The following is a 14,214-nucleotide window of genomic DNA, read 5'->3' on the forward strand; positions in this document are numbered from 1 at the left end:
AAGCAGTAATAGCACCTGAATCCCTCTTAGGAGAGAAATCAAGGCTAAAAGAATTCACCAGCTAATTATACCCTTCTAAGGGATGGCATAAACAACTTCCAAACTTGTTTGCCACAGTGTCATTGACAGCTATGCTAAAGGTACTTTGCAGCTACTTCTGCACCTAGGGCCAATTCTAGAGTGTCCAATCCACTCCACAACATGTCTCTGGGATGTAGGAGGAAACTGAGCACCTAGAGGAAACCCATGTGACTGCAGGGAGGACCTAGGGCCAATTTAGAGTGTCCAATCCACCCACAACATGTCTCTGGGATGGGAGGAAACTGGAGCACAGAGGAAACCCATGTGACTACAGGGAGGACAATTTAGAGTGTCCACACTCCACAACATGTTCTGTGGGATGTAGGAGGAACTGAGCACCCAGAAACCCATGTGAATGCAGGAGGACATGCACACTCCAATAGAGGCATCCCAGCCAAGAATCGAACTAGGGAACCTCTTGCTAAGTGAGGCAGCTGTACCTGATAGGATCAAAACAAGATCCTCCGGAAAACGCAAACCCTCCTGATGGACATCTACCATTAATAGGTTATACAGCAAGAAGAAGAAGTTGCTGTCCAAGAATAAAAAAGAGAGGTCCCAGCACTGGAAGAACACTCTCCTATGGTTGAACAAGCAAATAAGACAACTTGTAAAATTCTCTAAGGGCAACTTCGAAAAAATTTAGCAACCATAGCTAAAGATAACCATAAGGCATTCTTCAGCTATATCCATAACCTAAAAGGTAGGAACCAGATGTGTGCTGAACTACCTGTGGATGGCTTCACTCACACTTCTTCCTCTTTTCCCAGTTGGGGTCACCACAGTGGAACAACAGTCTGCAAAACTATTGGCAGTAGAATTTTATGGTGTCGAGTTGCCAGCCCGGCACCCAACCTTCCACAGAAAGCACACACATGCACACCTAGGGCCAATTTAGAGTGTCCAATCCACCCACAACATGTCTCTGGGATGTAGGAGGAAACTGGAGCACCCAGAGGAAACCCATGTGACTGCAGGGAGGACATGCAGACTCCACACAGAGGGCATCCCAGCCAAGAATCGAACTAGGGAACCTCTTGCTATGAGGCAGCAACACTAACCGCTGCACCACTATGGCCACCCAGCATCACCCACACTGATCCTGTGAAAGTAGCTAACCTCTTAGGTGGCAGGTTTGGCAAAAATGTCACCCCTCCCCCATCCCCTCCAAACATACCACAAAACATTCCTTCAACATCTCCCTCAGCTTGCATCTCTAAAGAGCAAGTCATTAATGCTCTCTCCAAGGCCAAAAACTCAGCCTCTATGGGAAGGGATGGCATCCCAGGTTGTGTTTTAAATGGTCTAAAACATGAGTTAGCAACTCCATTAGGTACTCTGTTCAACCACAGTCTGTGCACTGGTTTTGCCTCTACTGAATGGAGAACAGCAACCGTCATCCCCCTTCATAAAGGGGGTACAGCAACAGACCCTGGGAACTATAGTCCCACAAGTTTAACCAGACTTACCTGTAAGGACATTTAACGAATCATCATGGACCTTATAAATAAGGATATAGGTGACCACCAAACCCTTGATTCAACCCAGTTCAGTTTTGTCAAGGGCAGTTTTTGCCTGTTATACCTGATGGACTTCTTCGAAAATGTCACCAAAGCTGTAGATGAAGGCAAATCTGTGCATACAGCCTATCTGGACTTAGCCAAGGCCTTTGACACAATCCCACATTCAGGCATCATTGATAAACTCACCCAGTTGAATATCAACCTTTGTGTGATTAGGTGGCTTGCTAACTAGCTCACCAAAAATTCACAAACAGTCAAAATTGGGAACTATACCTCAACCAGCAGACCTGTTACCAGTGGGGTTCTACAGGAGTCAGTGCTGGGCCGCCTATTGTTTGGAATATACTTTACAGAAGTTCAGGCCAAAACAGAGGGCCTGTGGTTGACTAAGTTTGCTGATGACTTCAAATTGGGCACAATCATTAAATCCCTAAAATATGTCAATATACTTCAAGAGGGATTTATGCAGACCAGTGATTGGTCCTAAAGCCATGGACTCAAACTCAGTGCTAAAAAATGCCTTATCATCCCCTTCAGTAAAAACAATATCCCTGCAGACTATTGTATAAATAATAATACCCTAAATAACAACTCAGTAGTGAGAGACTTGGGAATGCAAGTTGACTGTGGCCTTAACTTTGACCACCGTGTGTCTGCTGTGGTAAGGAAGGCATTCCACATTGCACACCTCATTAGCAAAGGCATTACCTCAAGAGTGAAAGAGGTTATAACTCTCTCATCCCTCATCAGGGCAATAATCGAGTACAATGCTCCCTTTGGTATGTACCTTACCAGACACCTGCAGCAACTTGAGAGACCTGAGAGATTTCTAACTAAGAAAATTCAGGTTCTCCTGCAAATGTCATACATTGACAGAATGAAATCACTGTCACTGTACTCAGCAGTATACAGGCTACTTAGAGGAGACTTGTGCTTGGCCTACAGAGCAATCTCTGATCCAAACCTAATGGAAAAGCTGCATATCTACAAGTCTAATGGGACACGAGTCAGCCACTTCAGGGACCTTAAACTGGTTTGTGACATAAATAGGACCTGCTGGAGAGACAGGTATGTCTCTCACAGGTTGCCACTCCTCTTGAATAGGCTACTAATCCATATCAAACAGACTCTCTCTATGACTCTATTTAAGTGTAGCCTAGATGACTGGATGGGAAACTGTAGATATCTGCTGAGGATTTCACCTATGACTCTCCTAGATATTGGAAGTCATTGCTAATTTAGACCTCCAGTTTAGTCAACATCCTTCCTCTAGTATTATATTGGGTACATATGGCTAGGCTAGGCTTGTAAACACAGTGGGTCAGTAGCCTAGTAACCTCCTATGAACCTATGAAATGGATTTCAGACTGGACAAAATCCTACAACAGGTCATTATACACTTACACATGACAATGGATCAATCTTTATTGACCTGGCAAAAGCGTTTTACACAGATGGTCATCTACTCCTACTGAACTTTCTCTCATGGTTGCAGGCATCAACCTTCAAACATCATGGTTCAAATACTCTGTCTCATGCAGGTACTTCAAATTGTATGCCCATCTTCTTCTACAGCTTCTCTTAAAAGGGTTGTTCGACAAGATTCCATTTTATCCCCTATACTTCTCTCTCTTTGAACCACCAATCATCGAATGGGCATCTGCCACCTCATGCTTTATAGAGTGGGCCTTTTCCTCAATTGCATAAAAGGCTAGCTAGAGCAAGACCTTTTCAGGCCCATTTACTGAATAAAGAATCACAACCTTATGCTCAATAAAAAGCTATGTTGTTTAACACCCCATGAAAAAAACTCTATAAATTCTCATCTAACTAGACCATTACCCATAACCAAACTGAAGAATAAAAAACAGTTCACAATTTTGCTATCTAGGTATATGTCCAAATCTTTCATTCAGTTTTCATTAGCATATTCATTTTGCAAAAATCAAAAGTTAATAAACACGTATTCCAAGTTAGAAAGATCTCTCACTTTCTATCACTAGCATACAGAGTAGCAGATGGTAAGGGGGTCATACTTCCACATCTCGAATATAGCCTGTCTATTATTGCCTCAGCCTTACTAATGAATCTGAACACATCAGTCTGTTGCTAACAACATATGCAGGGTCATAATTCTCTACCTAAAATGAGAACATCATTACACACTATAGCAAAAGCAAAATGGCTGCCCATACTACAGAGGGCTGCCCTTCTGCTAGGAAGCCCTGTCTTCAAACTCATCATTCAGGAAAGCTTCCCCTAATTTACAAACAGACTGCTATAATAATCTCTTCCATCATTTGGCTTAAGATCCCTCTCAACCTTCAGTACCCACCCAACACCACATATACTAGGTAAAAGTGCACCAAATATGCTTTCCTGACCGTTACTTGTAAAATCTGACAATGCATTCCAGAACATATAAAGCTAGTTCAATTATATCTCAGGAAATTCTTGGTGTAGCTGAACAAATATATCTTCAAGCAGGACAAATGTAAATTCTTCAAAAATGGTTCATTTGCCTTGACAGGTGATCACTCTCTTATCTCTATGTATACTCTCTGTACTCTCTGTGGCACATACTCCAACCATTGCTATCCACCTTTCCAATCTACCTCTTCTGTCTCCAAAGTGTTGTCCCAATCTCAACCCTCCCAATTCCTACTCCGTCTCCCACTCCTCTCACCATTCCCTTGTATCTCTTCACCACAGCTCCCTTGTACCTCTTTGCCATAGTTCTTCTTGATCATTACCAACATGGGGACTCTATGCTCCACACCAGAAGTATATCCCTCATTGGTAAGATCAGACCATAAATTAATTTCACTGGATGTCCACATCCCGACCCCACCCCCAGCCCAGAAAACCACAGTGAAAAACTTCTCAAAAGCGAACTTCTCACTTCTCAAAACCGAAGTGGAATCCTTCAAGGCCCCAGGGCCAGTGGAAACTACGGCCCAAACTGCAGAATCCTATATAAATGCATTCTACGGACATCTCCAGGAATGCATGGATCATGCTATCCCAAACAAAACCAAGACCCAATCATCCAAAGGCAGGCATCCAGTCTGGTGGACCCCTGCCATAAATAAACTGTACAACAGAAGGAGGAAGCTACTACATGATAGAGCAAAATCCCTAATAGGGAAGGCATCTCTGATCAGTACTAGCAAAAAATTATGATCCCTCATAAAATCCTCCAAGGCCAGCTTCAAGAGAAAAATTGCACAGGACACCAAAGACAATCATAAGGCCTTTTTCAGTTATGTTAGAAACCTGGGATGCAACTCCCAGACTTGTTCTGAGTTGATTCTAAATGACAAAAAATAAACTGAACCCACAGACATCGCCAATATCCTGGCAGACAGGTTCAGTGCAAACTTCTCCACCCCTTCCCTCCAAAAGAGCAAGTATCTATCCCGGCAGAGGGCTGCCTCCCAAACATCTCAGATGCTCAGGTGAAGGCTGCCCTCTCCAAAGCAAAAAGCACTGCTTCCATGGGACCAGATGGTGTCCCAGGTTGTCCCCATGAACTCCAAGAGGAACTAATCCCTCAAATAAAACAGCTATACAATCTCAGCCTCACTACAGGATATGTGCCCACAGAATGGCATACAGCAACAGTGGTCCCACTCCACAAAGGTGGAGTCTCTACGGACCATGGAAACTATCGCCCCATAAGCCTGACTAGCTTAGTCTGCAAGGCTATGGAGAGGATCATCATGGAGCTCATAAACAAAGACATTGGGGACCTACAGACACTAGATCCTACCCAGTTCGGCTTTGTCAAGGGCAGATCCTGCCTTTTGAACCTGGTTGACTTCTTTGAAACAGTCACCAAAGCCATAGATGAAGGGAAGGAAGTCCACACAGCCTATCTGGACCTTGCAAAGGCATTTGATACAATACCCCACTCGGGCATCATAGATAAGCTATCCAGCTTAAATATAAACCCCTATGTCACAAGATAGGTCACAAACTGGCTCAAAGACAGAACCCACAGAGTGAGAGTTGCTGGAGCCATGTCAGACTCGAAACCGGTCACAAGTGGCGTCCCACAGGGTTCTGTCCTGGGGCCACTCTTGTTCGGTATATACTTTTCCGAGGTACAGGCAAACGTGGGAGGACTATGGCTCACCAAGTTCGCAAGACGATTGCAAACTGGGCGCCATAATCAACTCTCCAGCTGACACAAACATCCTTCAAAAAGGTCTCACAGAGACAGATAACTGGTGCCAGCACCATGGTTTAAAGCTAAATGCCAAAAAATGTCATACCCTTTGGCAAAAACAATGTGCCCCCAAATTACCACATAGGCAGAAACCCAAGTGCAGAGAAAGTTATTAGGGACCTGGGGACCCAAGTTGATAGCAATCTCTCCTTTGAAAACCACATTGCCAAAGTGGTTAGAAAGACCTTCTACATAGCCCACCTCATCACGAAGGGTTTCACATCTAAATCAAGAGAGGTAATCGTGCCCCTTTATTCATCCCTCATCAGGCCCATCATAGAATACAATGCCCCTTTTGGGATGTACCTTACCCGACACCTGCAGCAATTAGAAAGACCCCAAAAGTATCTCACCAAGAAGATCAAGGGTCTCAAACAGATGCCATATGCTGCTCGGTTAAAAAAACTCCAGCTCTACTCAGTTGCATATCGCCTACTTCGAGGCGATCTATGCCTGACATACAAAGCTATGTCAAATCCAGAATTAATGGACATGCTCCACCTCAGTAAATCTAAATCCCTTAGAGCCACACGCTCGAGGGACTTGAACCTCAGCACAGAAATAAATAGAACTTGTTGGAGGGACAGGCTCATAACCCAGAGGCTCCCTTTGCTCTGGAATAGAATTCCAGTTCATGTGAGGCAGAGCACCTCACTGAATCTCTTCAAGAAGAATCTCGATAAGTGGATGGGGGAATCGTAGGTTTGTCCCAGAGATTACTCCCGTGTCACTATTAGACAGAGGCACAGTAAACTAAACCTTAAAAAGGGCACAGTATGCTCAAATCAAGGGGTGGCGTAAGCCATACAGAATCGGGCTAGGCTTATAATTGCCCCAGGGCAGATAGCCTAGTATGAACCTATGAACCTAAAAGCCCTTATAGACTACAATAATTCTCTGTCACACAGCACATGTTTATGGTGTCTCTAGGGAACAGCAGTGGGGTGGACCTTTGCTTTGGTTACAAAGCCTCAAATGATTATGTCTTAAGTGGTGTCTTTCACATTCAGAAAAGAAATAACTACATGGACATTCACTTAAAAGAACTAAACCTTTGCTTTCACTGTCACATGAGCAGGACCTGCTGGAAAGTTCAATATCTCTCTCTCTTGAAAAGTCCCCTGTCTGTGGAATAGACTTCTCCTAGCAACTAAGCAAAGTAGCTCCTTGACCCTCTTCAAATGCAGCCTGCATGATTAGATAGGAAACCATAAATTCCCACCAGGCCAGGCCCATCAAACCTTTTACTTTACAAGCATGCCATATTTGTACAGTCTCTTTGCAAACATGATGATGTAAGTACAAGGAGTTCTTAAATATTCTCTGCAGTGGTTCATGGTCTGTTTCTACCAATAAAGATCTCCAATAAATATATTCAAGGAACTTTTTTATATCCAATTACTATGCATGTCAGATAGATTTCATTCTGAGCCTGTATTATCTGGCATTTTGTAGAGGCTTTGGAACCAGAAGCCACTGTTTATCTTTTCATAGAATCACTGCTCCAGAACCATTCTAAACAAAACATCCACAGCTAGCTGTCTTGTAGATTTATAGAAATACAGATACTGTCTGGTTTCTGTGACAATTGGGGAGAGATGGGCAAAGGCTGCCAGCCTAGTCAAATAGAATTTGATATCTAATTCTGGCATTTGTAAATAAATGCAAAATACAGGCATGTTTTCTTGACAATAAATGTAAACTACAGGCATGTTTCTTGAGTGTAAAGAAAACACTGTAAAATGTGAATTTCAAGATTGTTGCAACATTGCCATCTGCTTTAAGGACAACCAAGCCAAGTATTTCAAATGTCTTTTTAAGTTGAAAAAATCTTATGAATCTCTTTCATGTTAGAATTCGGCTCCAAGGCGGCTGGATGAAGATATCATGCCCATTGTTTTAAGGCTAAAGTTTATGACCAGAATTTAGATGTGGAATGTGTTCTATTGCTCTGGTTTCTTTTAGAATATGCATGTGAAATGTCTTCTATTGTTGTAAGTTTCTGTGCAGGTGTTAGATTGCTAAATAATGCAGTTTGTTTGCCTGGGAAAACCTAAGTGTCAAAAATAATGTAATTTGGGGAGGGACCCAGCAAACATGTTTGTTAGTTATGTTTAAATACTATTTCTCACCAGAGACCAAAAAGCATTTTGATCTTGGATATCCACTTATCAGCACTCTGCGTTATGCTCACATGTAAGTTTTTAGCACTATGATTTCTTGTAGGAATAGTTAAAGCTAGTAAAAATTAATTATGTTTTTTCTTTGAAATCAGACCTGTCCTACTGTATTATTTTAAGTTTATGTGTGATCTTTGAACTCTTAGATATCTCTGTGGTGTAGTAGTTTTGTCTTGTGTTTTAATTATTTATTATTAAATATTTTTAAAACCTTCTACCTGTGGCTGGTTTATGTAGAGATAAAGTATGCTTTAGAGTACATTATATATTTATAGAGTTTACTATCTAAGCCCTTCCAATAAGCCTTAGACTGAATAGCCACATTACAATTGGATATTAATATTGCACAGTAATAATTGGACACCCTTTTAAGGGCATTTTAGTAGCTGGTATTATTAACTGGGTGGTGGCAGTAATTACTACCATATAGTCTGGGTAAAGGGGCACAGTTGGAAAATCTGTGTCAGCCTTTCCCAGGAGTGTCTGTGAAGTTGTATAAATACTTATCTCAAAGTGTGTGTGTGTTGTGTCAGCTACTTGGCAGGGACACAAAGCACTGGTTAGACAGAGAGGGTACTGGAGGTTTTAGCTTGCCCAGTTAGACTGAGACCTGGACCCTATAGCTGTGCCAGTGGGCAGTCTTATTGAGGACCTGGTGAGCAAGGGAGCAACCAGCCCTAGACTGACTGATCTCTGTGTGCACTTAAGTGAAATTGTACTTTGCTGCGTGTATTAGTTATCCTTTTCTCTTCTATGAGACAACCTCCCTGGTGTTAGTGGTGAGGATTGAGGCTCCTTGATTGCTGGGCCAGGACACGGTCATTACAAGTGTTTGGCAGTGGGGGGATCTACTTCACATACTAATTGGCTTGTACTGGTGTAGGTAGAGCGAATTCCTGTATCTTATGTACAGTGATCTCTAAATGTGTTTTGTACTCTAAAACAGCCACACAGTGTATACTCAGAGTTCAGATAACAATTGTTTTATTTCTTTTGTTAGCTTAGTGTTAGTCAGGGTGAGCAGGCAGCATGTCAGCAGAAGAGTATGGAAAGCTGACAAGGAGCCAGCTGGCGGAGATGTGCCAGGCTAGGGGACAGGTGCATGGAATCCTGACTAAAGCAGACCTAATTGCAGCCTTGGTTACAGCTGCATCAGAAAACAGCAGCCTGGAGGACAATCAGACTGACAGTGGAGATACAATATCCTCGGAGAATGGACAGCTCAACCTTTCTGCAGTGGACTTAAAAATACAGCTGGAGCTAAAGATACTTGAGTTGGAGGCCTGGCATATGGAACTAGAAGCAGCCGAGAAAATGAGGAGTCTACAAGCTGAGGAAAATGAACGGCAGAGGAGGCATGAGAGGGAAATGCTGACTCTTCGCCAGAGTCATGGAGGTAATAGGGAAGGGAGTTACTGGACCCCAGAAGCACAAAAGGTCAGTAGATTTCTTCAACAGTTTAAAGAGGGGGATAATTTCAATAGCTTCATTCATATGTTTGAGCGGGTATGTAAAAAGTATGAAGTTGACCAAAGGCTCTGGGTATGGTTCCTGACCCCTTACTCCATGGTAAAGCTGTAACTTCTTTAGCACAAATGCATGACACTGACTGTTTTGATTATACTGCTGTAAAAAGACATTTATTAGAATGTTTTAAGCTAACACCTGAAATGTATAGGAAAAAGTTTCATGAGCATAGACGCAAGGCAGATGAAAATTTATATGAATATGTTGTTGAACTGAGCACTTATTTTCATAGCTGGGGTGAGTGGATGTCAGGTCACCACTTTTGAAGGGCTGGCAGACCTTTTGGTAAGGGAACAAGCCTTTAGCACTTTGCCTGAGGACATGAGGATCTGGTTAGCTGATAAACAGTGTGCTACTTCAGAGGAGTTGGGGAAGAAGGGAGACCTATACCTAGCAAACAGGGCAGCCCTGCACAGGAAAGGTACCCCCAGTACTGCTCATGGGTCTAAAGTAACCCATGGTGGGCAGCACAGACTGCCCCAACAGAATCTGCCAGTAGCAGGGGAAGCCACTAGTCCAGGTACACGTCCAGGAGCTAGGGTTAAATGTTTTGAATGCAACCAGTGGGGCCATGTGGCATACAGATGTCCACGGAGGTAAGGTGGGGAACCAAAGGTGAGGGAGCCAGTAAGTGGGAAAGACAAAATGCCAACAGTGTGTTATCTTGAGACAACAGGGGTATGAAACTACCATCCTGCAGATGTCCTGAGAGGGAAGGATTTGGATGAGGCAGTACTATGTACTTATGCAGTTACATGCAGTGAGGCTAGGAGACAAGCATGTGGGTCTGGTAGCCTGGGGAAGACCCAGACAGACTGCATACTTGCAGCCAGGACTGCTGAGGTGGTAACTTCAGGGAGTGAGCTACGCTGTAGCAGTGAGACTGAATGTGAGCCACAGATGCTTTTGGGTACTGATGTTCCCTTGGACAGGGTGACTGCAAAGGTAGAGGTGAGTAGTAATACCCAGGATGACAGTGAGGCACCGCTGTCAGAGGATGCCAGACTTCCTGTGGAAGGGGAGCTGGGAAGGATTACAAGGAGAGACCTGAGACAGGCTCAGCACTCAGACCCTACATTGCAAGGCCTCAGGCAGGTAGCCAAGGAGGCACCTGATTCTCAAGGGAAGGAGGAATCTTTATACTGGAACAAAGGGTTACTGTACAGAGAGTGGACCTCTGAGGGAGGGCTAGAAGATGAGAGAGTACAGCAGTTGGTAGTGCCTAGAGCTTACTATCTGGCACTTCTAGCCATAGCCCATGATATTCCCTTTGCAGGTCATATGGGCATAAAACGAACAAAGAGGCGTATTATGCAAAACTTCTATTGGCCTGGAATTTACAGAGATGTAACAGGGTACTGCAGGACCTGTGAGCAGTGCCAAAAGGTGGGCAAGGCAGGAGACAAGGTGAGAGCTCTTTTGATGCCTTTGCCCATGATTGAGGAGCCATTTCAGAGGGTAGCTATGGATATTGTGGGTCCTCTTGAGTACTCCAAGTTCCACAGGGAAAAAGTATATCCTAGTGATTGTAGATTATGCTACACAATACCCTGAGGCAGTGGCTTTGTCCTCCACTGAGGCAGAGAAGGTGGCAAATGCTTTGCTAGAGATTTTCAGCCGGGTAGGTTTCCCAAAGGAAACACTGTCTGACAGAGGTGCCTATTTTATGTCAGACCTGCTAGCTTGTCTGTGGAAGTCCTGTGGGGTGAAGCACATGAAGACCACCCCCTACCATCCCCAGACTAATGGTCTGGTTGAGAGGCTAAACTTTACAATCAAGTCCATGGTATGGGCATTTGCAGATCAGATTACGAGGAAGTGGGAGAAATATTTGCCCCATCCATTGTTTTCTTACAGAGAGGTTCCACAGGAATCCACAGGTTTTTCACCCTTTCAGTTGCTATATGGGCATAGGGTGAGGGGACCTCTAGATTTAATTTGAGATGAGTGGGAAGGTGAGTGTGAGTCTCACAAGGAGTCTGTTGTGGCATATGTCCTGACCTCAGAACAAGGCTCAGGGAACTCATGGGCCTGGCCCAGGAGAACCTGGCAGAAGCCCAACAACAGAAAAAGGTGTGGTATGACAGGAATGCTCGAGCTAGAGAGTATGCTGTAGGATAACAGGTGATGGTTCTCATTCTTGTCAGACACAACAGGTTGCAGGCAGCTTGGGCGGGACCCTACAAGGTGGTAAGAAAGGTAAGTGATGTTAACTATATGGTGGAAGTGCTAGGCAGATGGCAGGGGCACAAATTGTACCATGTTAACATGGTAAAACCTTACCATGATAGGGAGGCCCTTGTGCTGAGCATTTGCAGTGGATTGCAGGAGAAGTCTGAGGGAGAACTGGGGACTGATCTCCTCAGTGAGGCTTGGGCTGACACCTTGGTGGAAGGGGTAGCAATGTCACAGAAGCTATCCCCTACCCAGGTTTGAGAAATCAGAGCAGTGTTGCAGGAGTTTGTAGGCATGTTCACCGGGAAACCAGGGAGCACCCACCTGGTGCAGCACCAGGTGGATACAGGACCCCAAAGGCCTATCAGGCAGGCCCCTTATAGGGTGCCTGAGAGAGTCAAACAGACTCTGAGGGAGGAGGTACAGGAGATGTTGGAAGTAGGGGTGATTCAAGAGTCCAACAGTCCCTGGGCCTCACCAGTGGTACTAGTGCCAAAGAAGGATGGTAGCATCAGGTTCTGTGTGGATTACAGGAAATTAAATAGTCACACAGAGCCAGATGCTTACCCCATGCCTAGGATAGATGAGGCCCTAGAGCAGCTGGGTGGGGCTAAGCATCTTACAACCATTGATCTTACCAAGGGTTACTGGCAGGTGCCCTTGACTCCCAGTGCTAGAGAGAAGTCAGCCTTTATGACTCCTTTTGGCTTGTATGAGTTCACAAAGATGCACTTTGGGATGAAGAATGCCCCAGCAACTTTCCAGAGGCTGGTAGATCATATCTTAGCAGGATCAGGAGGGTTTACCCTTGCTTACATGGATGGTATTGCTATCTACAGCCATTCCTGGAAAGAGCACCTTCAGCATGTCAGGGAGGTGCTGGGCAGACTACAGAGGGCATGGTTGACCATTAAGCCGAGCAAATGCCAGGTAGGTATGGCAGAGGTCTCCTACCTAGGGCATAGAGTGTGGAGTGTTTAGATAAGGCCGGAACCTGCCAAAGTGGAAGCTATTCAGGCATAGCCTGCACCTGTTACCAAAAAGCAGGTGAGGGCATTCTTGGGGACAGCAGGGTACTACAGAAAATTCATTCCCAATTATAGTACCATAGCTGCTCCCCTCACAGACCTGACAAGGAAGAGTAGGCCAGATAAGGTAGTGTGGACCCCAGCATGTGAGCAGGCATTGCAGAAGCTTAAGGAAGCTTTGGGAGGACCCCCCTGTGTTAGCCAGTCCAGACTACAGCAAAGACTTTGTTGTGCAGGTGGATGCTTCAAACTATGGAGTGGGGGCTGTACTTAGCCAGATTTCTTCAGAGGGAGAAGAGCACCCAGTGGTTTATCTCAGTCATAGGCTCCAACCCAGGGAGGAATGCTATGCAGCGGTAGAAAAGGAATGTCTAGTGATAGTGTGGGTACTACAAAAACTTCAGCCTACTCCAGTGCAGCACCACAGTGGGAGTAGCAATACCAATGCAGATGGGCTCTCACGACAGGGAATGGGGTGAGGTGCACCCATATAGACCTGACACTCTCAAGCGATGATTCTCAAGGGGCACTTGAAAAACTTGCTTGAGTTCCCCGGGGAGGAAGAGATGTGTCAATTGGGGAGAGATGGGCGAAGGCTGCCAGCCTAGTCAAATAGAATTTGATATATAATTCTGGCATTTGTAAATAAATGTAAAATACAGGCATGCTTTCTTGATAATAAATGTAAAATACATGCATGTTTCTTGAGTGTAAAGAAAACACTGTAAAATGTGAACTTCAAGATTGTTGCAACATTGCCATCTGCTGTAAGGACAACCAAGCCAAGTATTTCAAATGTGTCTTTTTAAGTTGACAAGATCTTATGAATCTCTTTTATGTTAGAATTTGGCTCCAAGGCGGCTAGATGAAAATTTCATGCCCATTGTTTTAAGGCTAAAGTTTATGACCAGAATTTAGATGTGGAATGTGTTCTATTGCTCTGGTTTCTTTTAGAATATACATGTGAAATGTCTTCTAGTGTTGTAGGTTTCTGTGCAGGTGTTAGATTGCTAAATAAAGCAGTTAGTTTGCCTGGGAAAACCTAAGTGTCAAAAATTATGTAATTTGGGGAGGGACCCAGCAAACATGTTTGTTAGTAATGTTTAAATACTATTTCTCACAAGAGACCAAAAAGCATTTTGATCTTGGATATCCACTTATCAGCACTCTGCCTTATGCTCACATGTAAGTTTTTAGCACTGTGATTTCTTGTAGGAATAGTTAAAGCTAGTAAAGATTAATTAGGTATTTTTCTTTGAAATCAGACCTGTCCTACTATATTATTTTGCTTCTGTGTGCTCTCTGAACTCTTAGATATCTCTGTGGTGTAATAGTTTTGCCTTATGTTTTATTTATTATTAAATATTTTTAAAACTTTCTACCTGTGGCTGGTTTATGTAGAGATAAATTATGCTTTAGCATACATTATATATTTATAGAGTTTCCTGTCTAAGCCCGTCCAATAAGCT

The sequence above is a fragment of the Protopterus annectens genome, chromosome 8.part0 (genome assembly GCF_019279795.1).
Source record: "Protopterus annectens isolate FY-2018-M chromosome 8.part0, PAN1.0, whole genome shotgun sequence".
Classification (NCBI taxonomy): domain Eukaryota; kingdom Metazoa; phylum Chordata; order Ceratodontiformes; family Protopteridae; genus Protopterus; species Protopterus annectens.